Below are 16086 nucleotides of genomic sequence, written 5' to 3'. Positions count from 1 at the left end.
TGCGATTTTTGAGAGCTTGATCTACATTCTTCTCATCCTTCTAGTAATTGTTAGTTTCTTGATGCATAAATATTTTTTTGATTGTTATCTTGTTGCCATGAGTGTCTAATCTCTTTATTTTGGTTGACTTGGGCTAAAACCCTTGGATATTTATGGGCTTTGAAAGATTCATGCTTGATTGTAATTTATCTTATGTTTATCATTCTAGTTCATAATTCTTATACTTGTTTAATACTTTGATTATGAGCTTGGTACTTGAATAAGCACTTGTTGGTTTATTTCTTTGGTTTTACATTGAATCATTGAATTTTCTTAGAACAAGGGCTCTATGATGGTAGAAATCATCTCTAGCTTATGAATCATGACTCATTTATGGTTGTGTAAGCATTGGCATCCTCTAGGAATTGGGATTCCTTCATTCTTAAGGCTAATCAATTTTCTTGGGTTCCATTTGTAACATCCATAAAATTCATGAAAAATTTAAACTTTTAAAACAACCCATAAATCATCATTGTCTACAAATAGTTTTCAAAATAAGTTTAATATCAGAGTTTTCCCAAAATCATAAAACAAAACACGAGGAGGTGCACGATCATGCCTTCGCCTTCTCGCGGTCCTCTGAGGTGCCTGAAACATAATCCAAAACTGTAAGCCCAAAGCTTAGTGAGTTCCCCCAAAATACCAACACAAACAAATAGCACATATACAATAACACCATGCAATGGGTCCACAACTAACAGACTGGATTACCCCTGAACCCACAGCATAAGTTTGGCCTGCTCCCTGACCATATCAATCCTCAGACTGAATACCACTAAGCCCTCAGTACGAGTCTGACATGCCCTTCCCGACCCTCATCTTGTATCTGGAATGCTCATGAGCCCCCAGTATGAGTATGACATGCCCTCCCCGACCCTCAGCTCATATTTGGCTTGCTCTAGGGTTTGTTGGCTACCACACATAGCAGTACAACCTCAATCCAACCCACACAACATGTTGACATATAACAGATAATAACATACACAGAAAATCAGACAGTATCACAGGTAGTCCTATAGATCTACCAGACTAGCATATCAAAACTATCATGCATATATATTCCCTACTTAGCAAATCAATGAATATCAGGTTATCAACCAATGGGTCGGCCTTGGTGCCTTCGACCCATAAGTAAAGTGAAGAAAACTCACCTTACACTGCTAAATCACACTAAAAGTCTCCAGCTACTGGCTCACTAAAATCCCTGCGCTTCTGGAGCTTCCGAAGGAGATGAAGATCTCATATCTACAAGCTTGAATCCCACACCAAAGCTTCTCAAAGAATGCTTTCTTTTTTCTTCAAAACCAAGAACACACACACACACATACACTCACGCTCAACTCACACAAGGGCTAGGGCTTGGAAGATCGTCTCAAGGAGGGTGGAGGCTGAAAGGGTGAGGGAGATGGGGTTATAAGGGGGATTATATAGGGCTTAACCCTAAAAATTAGGGTTTTCAACATCTTATGAGTACGCCCCGCGTACGTTGACGTACACCCAGCGTACTAGGGCGTACCCTAGTAGGCTAAGCGTATACACATACGTATGGCATACTCCAATTCTTCCAAATTACAATTTTGTCATTGGGGCTTCTCATGGCGACTTCCTTCTACTACATGGACCAAAATGACATGAATTAAAATTATGAGGATGAACTTAAAAGTACTTGAACACTGGGGTGTTACAACTCTCCCCCACTTGAACTAGACTTCATCCTTGAAATCTGATGTAGTGAACAAATCGGGATAATGCTCCTGCATCTCAACCTTTGGCTCCCAGGTCCACTCGGATCCCCTCCAGTGCTGCCACCATACCTTTACCAAAGGTACTTTCCTTTCTACGTAAAATCTTTACCTTCCTTTCTAGGATAGATACTGGCCTCTTAACATAGTTCATATGCTCATCAACCTGAATATCATCCAATGAAACCACCGCATCCTCATCCAATATGCACTTTCGTGGCTTCGAAAAATGTAAAGTGTTATGAATTTGACTGAGCTCCTCAGTAAGATCCACTCTATAAGCAACTTTTCCAACCCTGGAAATCACTCAAAACGGCCTAATATACCGGGGACCCAATTTTCCCCTCTTACTAAAGCATATCACACCTTTCCAAGGTGATACCTTCAGTAACACCATGTCACCAACCTGAAACTCCAACTCGGATCGGTGTCGGTCGGCATAGCTCTTCTGCCGAATCTAAGTTGTCTGCAATCTCTACATGATCTACTTAATCATCTCCCTGGTCAGAAGGACCACTTCAGTCCACCCCATAACCCTGTGAGAAATCTTGCCCCATCAAACTGGGGTACTACATCTCCTCCTATACAAGAGCTCAAAAGGCGGAGCCCCAATGCTGGAGTGGAAACTTTAGTTGTAAGAGAACTCCATCAGAGGTAGGTAGGAGTCCCAACTCCCACTAAAATCGATAACGCAGACCCTTAACATATCGTCAAGGGTCTGTATCGTCCGCTCGCTCTGGCCGTCGTTCTGCAGATGATAAGTAGTGCTGAAATGCAACCTCGTGCCCAATTCCTCATGGAACTTCTACCAAAAACGGGAGGTGAAACGAACATCACAGTTTGAAACAATGGATATCAAAAACAAAACAAAAGAAAAGGAAAAATGTTTTACATTACACACCAATGCTAATCTAAAAAATGGAACAACCCAAAAAGAAATAAAAAGAGTAACATCATAGTCCAAGAATGTTTTACATTACACACCAAATGCAAAAACTAAAAAAAACTAAAAACTACTCAAAAACAAAACAAAAGAAAAGGAAAAATCAATCATCATCTTGGTCTTGCACTCCACTTGGCCCTGGCCCATCATTTTGCGGACGTCATAGCTCCTCCCATGTCGGAAAATAAGGATATTGTGGTGGCATAGAGGGTGGTCGGCTCACACCCAAATGTGAATAAATACCCTCAGTAAGCTGGGTATGGTAAATGGCATGCCCCCGTAGATTATCCAAATACGTTCCCACCCGACTCTGAAAAGGGTCGGTGGGCACTCCCTGCACATACTGGGGAGCAGCACGCTCTCTCTCTCGACCTCACCTCTAGCTCGCACATTCCGACGCCACGGTCTAGCTGGTCGTTGTTGTCCTGGCTGCGCCTCCTCTTGCTCGTCATCTATCGGCGGTATGACAAAATGAACCCCGATATTCACCACCGCTAGCATAACTCCCAAGACTTGAATGGTCAAGTCTGTGTTCGGGAATCGAGTAAGAGTCCTCACAAAATCATGGGTCAAAATATGATATGACCTAACAAGGCGAGTAACCAAATGCCCCCCCTGTAATCGGGCTCCCTGGCCTAGAATTGGCCGTTTTCTTCCCTATGAACCTCGCCAACATATAAGGTAACTCACAACAAACTCCCGGGGTAATAAGAGTCCACAAATAAAACAAATTCTGAATGGGGACCTTATCACCATGATGCTTGTGATTTAATGAAAAAGTTATTAGGCGATGTAAAAATCGGAAAACCGGATTCCGAATTTGTGACTCACTCGAGTCACAAGTATTGTACTCATGGCTAGAAATGCTCCTCCAGAACTGAACATCCAAAACACCAGGATTAAAATCCCGAACGCAGCCAAGCAAGAACGGTATGAAAAATGGAGATTGAGTCTCCACTTCGGTATAAAGCCCCATATGCCAAGCGAATTCCTAAAGACTACACTCTCGATACACACCACCCAAACGAAACACAAGTGCCCGGTTGTAGGTAAAATCAATAGTGCGTTCCTCGAAGCATACGGTAGAGAAAAACTCCACCGATAATTCCCGGTATACGGGTTCTTGGATGGCAAACAAATTCCTCCACCCGTGACAAGTGAACGAAAATTGGTCCCCTTCGTACGTTTTCGACCAATAGCGTGTCAACTTAGCAACCATTCCCACTCCACCAAGCCATCCCCAAACGATAATTGGGGCTATCGCAAACTCCCTATTGTACAGCCATCCTAGCCGATTATCGTAAGTAGTTAACAACGGTCGGGGAATGTTTTGAGGAAACTGGTATAAGGGATGTATACTTGCTACATCTATCGGGTTTTCCTCTTGTGGAACAGCTCGTCGTGGTCCCATTTTTGCATACAAAAGCAAACCAAATCAGCAAACAACCAAAACATTAAAACAATTTAAACCTGTTTGACAGAAGCCACGATGTGGCCAGGCTACGCCACGTCGTGGACCGCGATCAGTCACAGTTTTCAGATCGGTCTATTTGTATGCCATATCTACCAAAATTAGTGCTTGGGGTTTGTTCCTATGGACATTTAAGGGACATGCAATCTAAAATCAACCACTAGATTCAACCAATTTCATGAATCACATAAACCCTTACCATGAAAACTTGAAATTGGAAGAACTAACTACAAATAATGAGTAGAATACATACCAAGTAGAGTAAATTGACAAGATCTTGCAAGGAAATTTGAAGTAGATTAAACAATCAGCTGTGGGGTTTTGTTGTTCCCGTTCGTGCGGCAGTTTCAAGTGTGGGGAAGAGGATTATTGGTCAAAGGGTTTTAAGGAAATGGTCCCCCCTGACTTTTTAAAGGCCACGACGTGACTGGCTATGCCCACGTCGTGGACCTTAAATCTGTTATCTAGTCCTGTGTTTTCATTTGGACCCACGACGTGGCTGGCTATGCCCACGTCGTGGAGACTGCCTATTTGAAAACTTTTAATAAAATCTCACATGTTAACTAATTACTTTGCATCTCATTCATTAATTACAGTTCCCCACAGCTAATTATCAGTTATTTAGATGATGAGTTGATGTCTTTCCTAAAAGAGAAAAATTTAAAAGAAAAGAAAATGCAAACCAAACTCGGGTTGCCTCCCGAGAAGCGCTTCTTTTTCTTGGAGTCTTGAGCTGGACTCCATGCCTTCTACGTTGAATCTTCTGAAGAGTCCACCACCAAGATCTTTTGTTCCTTGAATCGCCTCTTGTAAGCTTGAACTCGTCTTTTATATGCCTTTTTTGAATTCTCCTTTTTAGCTTTTCCCTCTTCTTCAAGCTTGCGTTTTATGCCCTTGGTTTGTTCCTTGCACTCCATAGCATCCTTCTCCTCTTTCACTACCGGCTTTGTTACTCTTGAAGTGACCTCCTCTTCATCACTTGTCATCTCCTCATCCTCTTTGCTCACCCAAGAAGGCGGACTCTTGTAAGCTATGACTTTAATCAAATATGGAATAGATGCCCTCGGTTCTGTTCTTTTGACTCGATGAACTGCCTTGATCTCTTCTTCCATAAGCTTCTCTAGTTCTTCTAGTTCATTATCTTCATTAATTCTGAACACCTCTTCTTTATCTTCTTGAAATTCATCTTGTATTCCAAAGACTTCTTGTTCATCTCCAACCCTCAAAGTGAGCTTAGACTCACGAATGTCAACAAGAGCTCCAGCAGTGTTAAGCAATTGACGACCAAGGATTATTGGAACATCGGGATCTTCTTTCATATCCAAGACTACAAAGTCTATTGGAAAAACAAATTTTCCAATTTTCACCAAAATATCCTCCACGATGCCCCGGGGTTGTGTCACCAAACGATTTGCCATGTGAATCTTCATTTTTGTAGCCTTCATTTTCTGAATCTCCAATTTTTGATAAAATGAAAAAGGCATCAAATTAATGCTAGCCCCAGAATCGGCTAAAGCATTAACCTTCATTTTATTCCCAAACTCACATGGAAGAGTGAGGCGTCCAGGATCCCCCATCTTTTCTGGTGTTTCTCCCAACACAGCTTTTGAAGTTTGTTCACTTAGAATCACTGTAGACTGCTTCTTTAATTGCCTTCGAGTGTCTATCAAATCTTGCAGTAATTTCTGGTTCTCGGGAGCTTTGGATAAGGACTCGACAAAGGGAGTATTAATTTGGATCCCCTTCACATGCTTCACAAACTCTAAATGCTCCTTCTCCAGTAGACTAAGTGCAACTAGGGACGGAAATGGCAAAGGTGGCTGATAAGCTGGAACAGGCGCAAAGGGTTTTTGATCAGACATGCGCCACGTCGTGGCCAGAGGAGTGCCACGTCGTGGCGAACCTGGTTCAGCATCTTTTCCATTTTCGATCTTTGATTTCTTGGGTTGCTGCGGTTCTTCTTCCAATGCCTCCAGGAACTCAGAGATTGCATCTTCATCAAAATGGTCTCTAGGTCGGGTTTCTTCTCGGCTGGTGGCTGCTCCTTTTGATAAAGGCCTCGACCTGTCTGCTTATACTTCTCTTCTTTTTGCTTCTTATACTCTTCATATGGCAGCCACTCCTTCTTCGGTTTCCTCCAGTCCTCATCAAACTTGTCCCCACTAGAGTAGCACACTTGAGCTTTTCTGTTCCCAAACTCATCCATATTGTAGTCCTTGGTCAAGTGTGGACCACTACATCTTTCACAACCCACTCTTATGGCATGTATCGACTGGTCCATTTGTGTTATTCTTCGATCCATATTATTTATCATGGCCATCACAGCTGTTATTTCTTCAGTTTGGGCCCCTCCACCGCCTTTGATTCCATCTTGCCTCGGGTTGTGGTATTCGCGAGAGTGCTTCGCGAATTCTTCAATTAGCTCCTTGACCTCCCTTGGATTTTTCTTTGTCAAAGGTCTTTGAGAATCAAGGAGTTGTCTTGTCATCACGTTGACCCCATCATAGAAGATTGACATCTCTTGCTGCACATTTAGATTATGCTGAGGACAATTTCTGAGCAAGCCCTTGTACCGCTCCCATGCTTCGTATAGTGACTCCCCCGGCTGTTGCTCAAAGTTGGCTATTGCCTACTTGAGTTTGGCTATCTTGGATGGCGGACAAAACTGGTCCAGGAATTGCTCACGCATTTAAGCCCAAGTGGTGATTGTACCTGGTGGGAGTGCTTTTAACCACTCCTTAGCAGCTCCTTTGAAAGTGATGGGAAGCATCCTAAGCAAGACTGTGTTTCTGTTGACATTTGGGACATTGAAGTAATCCGCAATGTCGTTGACTTCATCTAGATGCTTAAAAGCATCCTCATGATCTTTCCCGAAAAATAGGATGTCCTTCAATGCAGTCAATATGTGTCCCTTCAGCTCGAATGTGGCAGTGGCAGGTATTGCGGGTTGGACTAAACCCGGGACCCACATCTTCTCGGATCCGCTTTTTGTAAGCTCCCATGGACATTTCTTCAATTGATGCCATCTCGTTCCTTGGCTCATTCTTGGGTTCGCTCGTGTGTTCTTCAAATTCCGGCTCGGTATCGCTTTCAGACTCGGTTTAGACGGGTGTATGATCCAAATGCTCAAGATTGCTCTTATGCCTCGCGGATGAACTTGACTCTCCTGTCTTCTTTCCCGACTTCCTAGAAGAAGCTGACTTCAATTCCTGTAAGGGCGTCTTTTTCTTGTGAAGTGCAGACTCGGGATCTTCAAGTGGCGGCACCAAGTGTGTGTTTGAGCTTCTGGTCATGAACTCCTGCAACTTGCTAAACTAAAAATGTAAAACTGAAATAAAATAAGAAAAACTAACTAACAATTAAAAATATAGTTTTTTTTTAGTTGTCCACGTCGTGGCAGGTATATGGCCACGTCGTGGACTCTGTGACTAACAGAAAAATTTTATTTTGCTGAAAAATTAACTTTTTTTTGTGGTTTTTACCCCACAAGAAGGATCGATTAATTTAATGCAAATAAATAAGCTAAAGAAAACTAAGCCGTTCCCCGGCAACGACGCCAAAAACTTCATGTGCACAAAAGTACTCACTAATTTTAATATTTATAGCCTAACAAACTTAACTAACTATGCACTTATAGGCAGTGTACCTAGTCAGATTACAATATAGCTTGGGTAAGTCGGGTGTCGATCACAGGGAACGGTGTTACTAATTAATTTACTTACTATTAAATTAACCTAATTATTAACAAGTTTAAAAGGGGTTTTATCTGATTTTACAAGATTAGATGAACTTAAATCAAATTCAATAACTAAAAACACACTCTTGTTTAGTTTGAATCCACTTCTACCTTATGGCTAGCTAATGATTACAGATTATTAAATTGGTTTTTAGTTGTATTAGTAATTTAGTTCTAACTTTACCAATAATTAACTAATTCATGTCAAACCATGTATGTTCACACATAATTAAACACAAAACTAATTATGAATGTAAATATGCTATGTAAGATTTGTTGTATAAACGCAATTATGATCACAATACACGTTCTCTAGCACAGCTAAGCTTTATTTATTCTAATTACTAACTAAGATTGGTCAATCCTAGCTCTAACAATTCAATGTTCACTAAATCATTAGGTAAACAAGTTCATGCAGTTTAATGGTCACTAAGCTACACAGATCATGCAATCAAGCAATTAGATAAACAAATAATAGCATGCTAGGTTATACAAATCAAACACAAGCAATTTTTACCAACTAAACTTAATCCATAAACATTGAACTATTCAAAAGGTTGAAGCTTCATCTAGCTAAACAAGAGTAGCTAGATTCAGCTGCTCATCCTAGCAACTAAACCAGCACAACTAAAAGTAATAAAAGACATGTTCTAATTTAACCAAGATATAAACCTCTATTCTTTTTGGTGTTGAAAACCTTCTTCAAGAACCCTTCTTTCACTCTGAATCGTCTCCTGGAACTCTTTTCTTCAGCCAAAAACTTCTTACTTTCGTAATGATCAGGAGAACTTAAATAATCTCCAAAAACTCGCGCCACGTCGTGGCCAGAGGAGTGCCACGTCGTGGGCTTCAAGCTATCCGTATCCTTCAAGGAATCCTCCGCGTCGCGATGTCTATCTTCTGGAAACCCCATGCCACATCGTGGCCGACTTTGCCACGTCGTGGATTCAGTATTTATCGGGGATTTATTCTTTTCTTGTCTTCCAAGCCTCCCATATTCCACATATTGTCACCTTTGGTCCCTTTCTTCGAAAATCCTTTTAATTGACTGAAAATAACAATTTAAAGTCATAAGTACCATTATTCTAAACATACTATCAATTTATTAATAAAAATTTACTTAAATATAGCCTAAAAATAAGTATAAATATGGCAATATCAGTACTTTGGAGGAACTCACTAAGCGTTGGCTTACAGTTTTGGGTTATGTTTCAGGTACTTCAGACGATCGCAGGAATGGCAAAGGCGTGACCGTACACATACTCATGTTTTTTACTTATGATTTTGGGAGAATCTGATGTAGAACATGTTTTGAAAACTATGTTGTAAATGTTTTGTGAAATTTTTTGGTATTAAAAAGTTTAAATTTTTTGTGATTTTTATGAGCGTTACAATATATGTCTTAAAAGCATCGACTTTCTAGTGTATTAAGAAGTTATAATACTTTCTGGAAAGTTGGAGTGCAAGACATGATGGATTAAGGACTTAAAATTTGGCGACGTGAGGATTTGTTGATCTTGTTTCTGGTGAGTTCCTCGGAGCTCACAACATGAGAGGTGGGTGCTCACGATGTGAGGTCAGCTATGTTGACTTTTCTTCATTGAGTTGTCCAGGGTGATTCGGGATGAGTTGGAATTGGACCAATTGAGATCTCATGATGTAACCAAGGACTTGTCACGACTTGAGGATGGATAAGTTGACATTGGATTGTTGACTTTGACTTTGACTGTTGTTTTGGATTTGTTTGACGTTTGGTCAAAATTCTACTTTTAGAAGGTAGACTTAGGGTTTACCTTTTGTGGAATGATAGGACGTGAACGCCCGGGTTTCAGGGCTAAGCATATTTGTCAATGTAATAGTCTAGGTCAACTATTGTAACTCTTTTTTGAAGTAATAAAGATGAAATATTTGAGTATTATGTGTGTTTATGTGTTTATTATTTAATTATAAATGTATAATTAATAAAGAATAGAAATAAGCGTCAAAATTAAAGTTTGAGATAAGTCCGATATCTTTACATAAAGTTTTAGTGGTCGAAACAAGGATTCCGGGGATATAAGGAACGCTGAAATCCGAGTTATAACGAAGAAGTTATGACCCGTCGAAGTTTCGCGTCAGAACCGGTACGATACCGGGAAGCATAAATAGTGAATTTACGATAGAGCGAGATTTATCCTTAGCGATCTAAACGAAAGTCGTAGAATATGTTAAACTAAGAACATCGATAAAAAGAACGCCCAAATCTGACTTCGTATGAAGAAGTTATGATTTTTCGAAGTTTCGGATTAGCAGTGTACAACCCGAAATTCGAATATTAGATCGAGTGATTTTTAGTCGACACGGCCTAAACGAGAATCGAAGATCTCATTAAAAGTAGTGTAACGAGAACAAGATGGGCGAAAACGGATGTCAGATGAAGAAGTTATGAGGATTTAACGGACCAATCCTGTCCTGGCCTGTTAATAATATAAAATTTAAAATCGAGTCAAAATTAGCCGACGGAGTCTAAACGAAAGTTGTAGAGTACGTTCCCACCTTCGCGTGGATATAAAGAACGTCGAAAATGGAGCTTGTACGCAAAAGTTATGAATTTTTAAAGTTGAAGCATGAAATTGCGAAGTCTGTTGCAAATCTGATGATGTGGCTTAATCCTGACCGTCGCTTGCTGATCATGGCTCGCTTCGGATGGCCGACACGTGGTCCTCGCATACGCCCCGGGTCCGGAGTCTGTAAGCCCCGCGTACCCTCGCCCTGATCTACTCCGAGTGTTAGACAGCTGGAAGCTCACTGGCAGCCTTATCCGAACCATTACGCCCAGCGTAGGTCCGAGGTACGCCCAACGTACCGAGGCCTCGCAGGCTATAAAAAGGCACCGAAGGCAGCTCCATTTTTCACCCATTTTTCACTTCTCTCTCTAGTTACTTTCTCTCTCTACAACCCCAACCCCCCCCCCCCCCTAAACCCTAAATAAACCCCCTAGCACCCTAAGGAAGCCCCGAGAAAAAGAAGTCTTTCGGTTTCGAAATGCTGCTCCAAACAAGTTCTGGTTTTCGATAAAATTCGTTGTAAGTGTGCTACGCTTACGCAATTTTAATATAGCTTTCAAATAATTATAGGAATGTTATTAAGTCCTTAAAATAATTATTTGGGCTATTATTATGAGTTATAATGAGTGTTATTAACGCTTGTATAATAATAAGAATAATAGTCAGACTATTAATTGGTCGCGGTTATCGTTAGACTAAACCCTAGTGGTATTGATACTAGGTTTTATCGAAGGAATATCGTTTTGAGAGTATCGAAGCGCTGTCCGAGTACTGAGTCACCACCTCTCAGGTGAGTGCATAGTTACTTTCAACTTACACATAGATATGAAGTATTTTATATGAATTACTTGCTATGTGTGCATATTACTTGAATACTTGCTATCTGTGCTGGATGAACATTGTTATACATGTTTTCAATGATTTAAACTGTATATGTATTTTATATCTACGAAAATGTTGGGGTAAAACATGGGTAGATGTAATAGGTGATGTGTGATAAAATGATGAGAGGCCTCGATGTTGATGTTGTTGATTCTGTCATCTAGCGGAGTATGGATGACGACCACAGACTCTTCTAGACAGTCCAGTGGAACACTAGCAGGCTCGCAACCTGTAGGTGTTTGTGAACGATGTGTTCACCGGTGTACTCCATCCCCCACATGGTTGCCTTTAGGACATTTATTGCTGAGGAATCCCCTTAGCAGTGGTGTTCATCCCGATGATGATCCTTAGGCTAGGTCCCTTATGATAGGTGTTTAGGGACGTAAAGTGAGGATAACGGGAACGGATAATCGGGTTATTGTAGATTGATGAAATTAATAAACTTATTTATTGTGGGTTGAAAACCCTATGTGCTCACCAGGCTCCCAAGCCTGACCCACTCAGTTTTATGTATTACAGGTAGTGGCGCTTGAGCATAGATATGATGTTTGGAGGAGGGATTACGGATATAGGCCTGTAGATATGAAATAATGTAGTAAGGCTTATATTGTATTGTTTAAGCTTTTGATCTCTACGAACATGACATCCTAAGTCTTTTAATGAAATACATTTCTATGGAAATGCTTTTGATAAATCTTTATCATATTTTGTTTTGGGACAAATTCCGCAACACTTTTATTTAAAATGTTAATCTGATTTTTAAACAAAGCATAAACAAACCGGTCTTTTCTGGCCGTGATTTTGGGGATGTCACAGTCGAGCACCCGTCTTTTTGCAGGAGAGTAGTTAGCTGAGGTTAGCTTTTTAATTCAAGTGAGTCTCCTTACTATACCCATGGGTCGAAGGCACCAATGCCGGCTCACTGGGATATGTTATGCTAACTATCTTTGTGACTCTTGCATGGTATGACAGACTAGGCCCATTGTATGATGGGCTAGGCGCATTTGTATGTTGGGCTAGGCCTATTGTATTTTATGTAGGGTGCTATATGTCTTTGTGACTCTTGCATTTGTATGTTGAGCAAGGTCCATTATGGTGGGTTGGGCCCAATGTTCGAGCTAGGCCTATGATATGTATGGTATATGGTATTTTGGGGAACTCCCTAAGCTTTGTGCTTATATTTTTATGGTTATGGTTTCAGGTACTTCCGATTCGAAAGCGAAGGACATGGCTTGATCGCAACGCATCCACCAATGTTTTCGTAACTATATGGTTTTGGGATTGTACTATGATAACTGTTTTTTATTCTAAAATACGTTTGAATGATTGGAAAAAGGATAATTAGTGTTGTTGGTTGAATTAAAAATGGATTTTTTTACCATATAATTTTTTGATGTTACAAGTTGGTATCAGATCCTTGGTTTGAGGGATTCGGGCACACTCGCGGGTGTGACTGAACTTAAACTAAGGAGTTGGTAATCTTTTAAAAGAAAACAAATTTCTAATAAGACTTTTGTAAAAAAAAAGGGGGGGGGTGTGAAGCGTGCAATCGGGTGAGCTCAAGTAAGTGATTCCCAGAATACCCATACATATTGATATGTTATATGATAAGAATATTCGCATGCTAGGTTAAGGCTAGGGATACTTTCAAGAATTGCATGCTAGATTGGCCTGATATGTGATGTATTGTAGCCTAGGAAGCATTAGATGGTATACTAGATTGGGAATATGTATCGGTATCAATAATTGATAAGTGTATTCTTTGAAAATTATATACGATTAGGATCATATAGCCCTAGAATGACTGATTTAGCCTTATTTCCTATTCCTTGTTTGGTTGTGGTCCTAGGGTAGAGTCTATTATTCTACAATCTATTTGATCTTGTATCGTGTATAATTTACATGCATAAAGAAACCGGAAGAGCGAGTAGAAGTTCCTAGCGTGGTAGTAGTAATTGAGTTTCGGATGACCTTGTTTGTTTTATGGTTTGGAGTGTTACTGCAAGAATGCTTCTTGCTTTGTGCTTTGTGGAACTCTTAGTGATGTAAGATTAACTATTAGGTGAATATGTTTAAGTCACATGTTGCAAAGGTTAAATAATCTCGGAGTGATGGATTTGACCCTATTATACAGATGTTGTCTGACTCCAACCGTTGTAGGGATGGTTCTTTTACTCGATGGATTATCTAAGCTTTGTTGCATATGATTTTATTGATGAAGTGGTTAGTTGACATTGTTGGAAGTTTTTCAGCAGCTGATGGCAAAGTGAGGTCTGGAAGGTAGGAAATCCTAGGAAATGCTTTAGTGGGTTTGGTTGCGCTGTTAGCGGGTATTTGGGGTATCAGTTGAGAAGGTGACTTGGAGGATTCGGGATGCATGAATCTTGAGGAAAGTATGGGTAGGTGTGGAAGTTTGTATTGGGCCAGTATAACTGAAAGTACAGGATCCATACTCGAATCGAGGGGAGTCACGAAGAATCTAGGAAACTTGTGGATGAGGATTTCTAGGTGTGTTCTGATTATTCTATGATTCCTTTTTAGTATGGTGATGAGAATGCGTGGAGGAGATTCGGGTTTTGGTTCAGGCTCGGGTGTGGGTAACTGAGCTGATTGATTTGCATATGTGGGAGTTCATCTCGTCGGAGATCACTTGCAGTATTTTGGAGAAGACACCCGTGATCTTCGAAACATTCAAGGAGGGGATTATGGTTATTTTGGACGAGCGTTTGGCTGCGTTCAACACAGAAATTATGGCTATTGTGGGAGCTCACACACTTTCCTTTCACGATTTTCGTGCTTGTGGAGCTCTCGAGTTCTTTGGGGAGAAGGACCCCATTGCTAGTAGTAGGTTGTTAGCGGATATGGTGAATACTTTACGGAAAAGTTTCTGTCTCGAGGGGTTGAAGGTTAGATTTTCTTCCTGTCATCTGAAAGGCAGAACTCGATATTGGTGGGAGGGGGTAGATTTTGCTTTAGGAGGCGATGTCATTGAGGCGATGACTTGGGATGAGTTTGTTACCCAGTTTAGGACGGAGTTCGCCCCAACCATAGAGGTGCATCAATTTGCGAGGGAGTTTTAGGACCTTCTCCAGACGACTGAGACTATGACGTAGATCACATACCTAGTTTAGGGAGAGGGCTATTTTAGTCTCACAGTATGCCGCAAACGAGGAGATAAAAAAGACAAGGAACCATGATATGTTGTGAGATGATATCCAAGAGTTTGTTAGCTTTTCAGCTTGTCAGACTTTATATGACATGATATCTAGAGCCCAAGAGCAGGAGATTGATTTGGAGCACCTCGAAAAGAGGAAGCCAGAGGAGATTCAGATTGCAGTGGGCCAGTCGAAGAGGCCCAAGACTCAAGATTCATGTTTAGGAGGCCATCAGGGTCGGGGTCGTTGTGCCAAGTGTAGGAGGACCCATGAGGGAGGTTGTCGGGAGACAGGTAGGGGGTGTTTCAGTTGTGGTCACATGATTCATTAATGTCGGGGTTTCCCCCATGGGTTGGCTTCGATGTGTTTTCACTGCAACCAGGTGGCCACAAAAGGAAGACTGTCCGATGTTAAGGGGAGGAGAAATGAGTGCACCTGCTCCAGTTACTTTGAGGATCACTAACGACCGTGAGGGCAGAGCATAAGCCCCAACAACGAGGTGTCGAGCATTTCAACTTCAGTTAGGGGAGCCCAGAGTTTCAGTAAATGCTATCGTGGGTATGTTATCTATTGTTTTCTTCATGCCTTATTATCCTTATATTTATGTTCTATGGAATCATGTGCTTGTATGTGTAAGGAATTATTTTTGGTTTAGTTCTCTGTTATTTCCTGGTTGATATTATCAAGGATTGTTATATGCCATTTTTTCCTACCGAGAGTTATTAGTGGGATACGTTTTGTTGAGTTGGATTTAGATGGTCAGGTAGTTTGATGTGGGCCATTTGTGGAAACAATTCAGGGGGTATCACTTGGAAGATCAGTAGACAAATTAGCATGATGAGTTCAACAATGAAGTCAGAGTTCAGAAGTGTTGTGTCACTCAGAAAAGATAGTGATTATCTATGGAAGGACTTTTGGGTCCGATCGCTACCGTTGCTAGGGAAGGAGCGGTAGCAAGAGGATGATGATGACAGTCGACTGAGCTTGTTTAGATACTGGAAGTGAAAAAGAAATTTTGAATTTTTATTGGTTTAAGATGGTTACAATTGCATAGACCCTTTGGTAAGTGGGATGTTGGATTGGTGATCAGTCAGTTCCGGTAAGGGAATTTATTATTCGCTGTTTTTAGTAAGGTTGGCAATGTGTAGTTATATCCAAATGGGAGAGAACCGTTTGTACTTTTGGGAATAAAATCAGGTGTAGAACTAAGGATTGCTCCACATCCTAGTCAAGAAGGAGGTCAGTTCGAGTGGCAGTTTAGATAGATATCTCACAAGGTTGAGGATCGGAAACTTTCAATGATTGGTTGGTGCATTCATAGTAATGCATGGTAGACGTGTGATTGGATCCAAGTTGAGGGTTGTGTTAGAGGATCTCTACCTGTTTTTGTCTGATGAAGGCTTTGGGGTTCGAAGCATGACCTGAACACCTAATTAGGGTATAGTCAGATGCGGGTTCAAATTATTATGATCATAGATGGCTTGGTAGTTAGACAGTAAGACCATAGGTTGGGTCCTTGGCAGTATGGGGGTGTTGTAAGACTACGGGGCATCCATAACATTCACAAGGTTT

General features: G+C 40.9%; 1 non-coding gene across 1 annotated transcript; it reads left to right on the top strand.

Annotated features, from left to right (window-relative positions):
- Positions 1–6729: 6729 nt before the first annotated feature.
- On the top strand, positions 6730–6836 carry LOC145091142 (small nucleolar RNA R71). Its single transcript, XR_013702030.1, has one exon. It is a non-coding gene; the product is annotated as a small nucleolar RNA R71 (small nucleolar RNA).
- The last annotated feature ends 9250 nt before the right edge of the window (positions 6837–16086 follow it).

Source organism: Lactuca serriola, chromosome 2 (genome assembly GCF_051521515.1).
Source record: "Lactuca serriola cultivar US96UC23 chromosome 2, Lser_US96UC23_V15, whole genome shotgun sequence".
In the NCBI taxonomy this organism is placed as follows: Eukaryota; Viridiplantae; Streptophyta; class Magnoliopsida; order Asterales; family Asteraceae; genus Lactuca; species Lactuca serriola.
The sequence above is the reverse complement of the archived record's forward strand: the minus strand, read 5'-3'. Positions and strand labels throughout refer to the sequence as shown.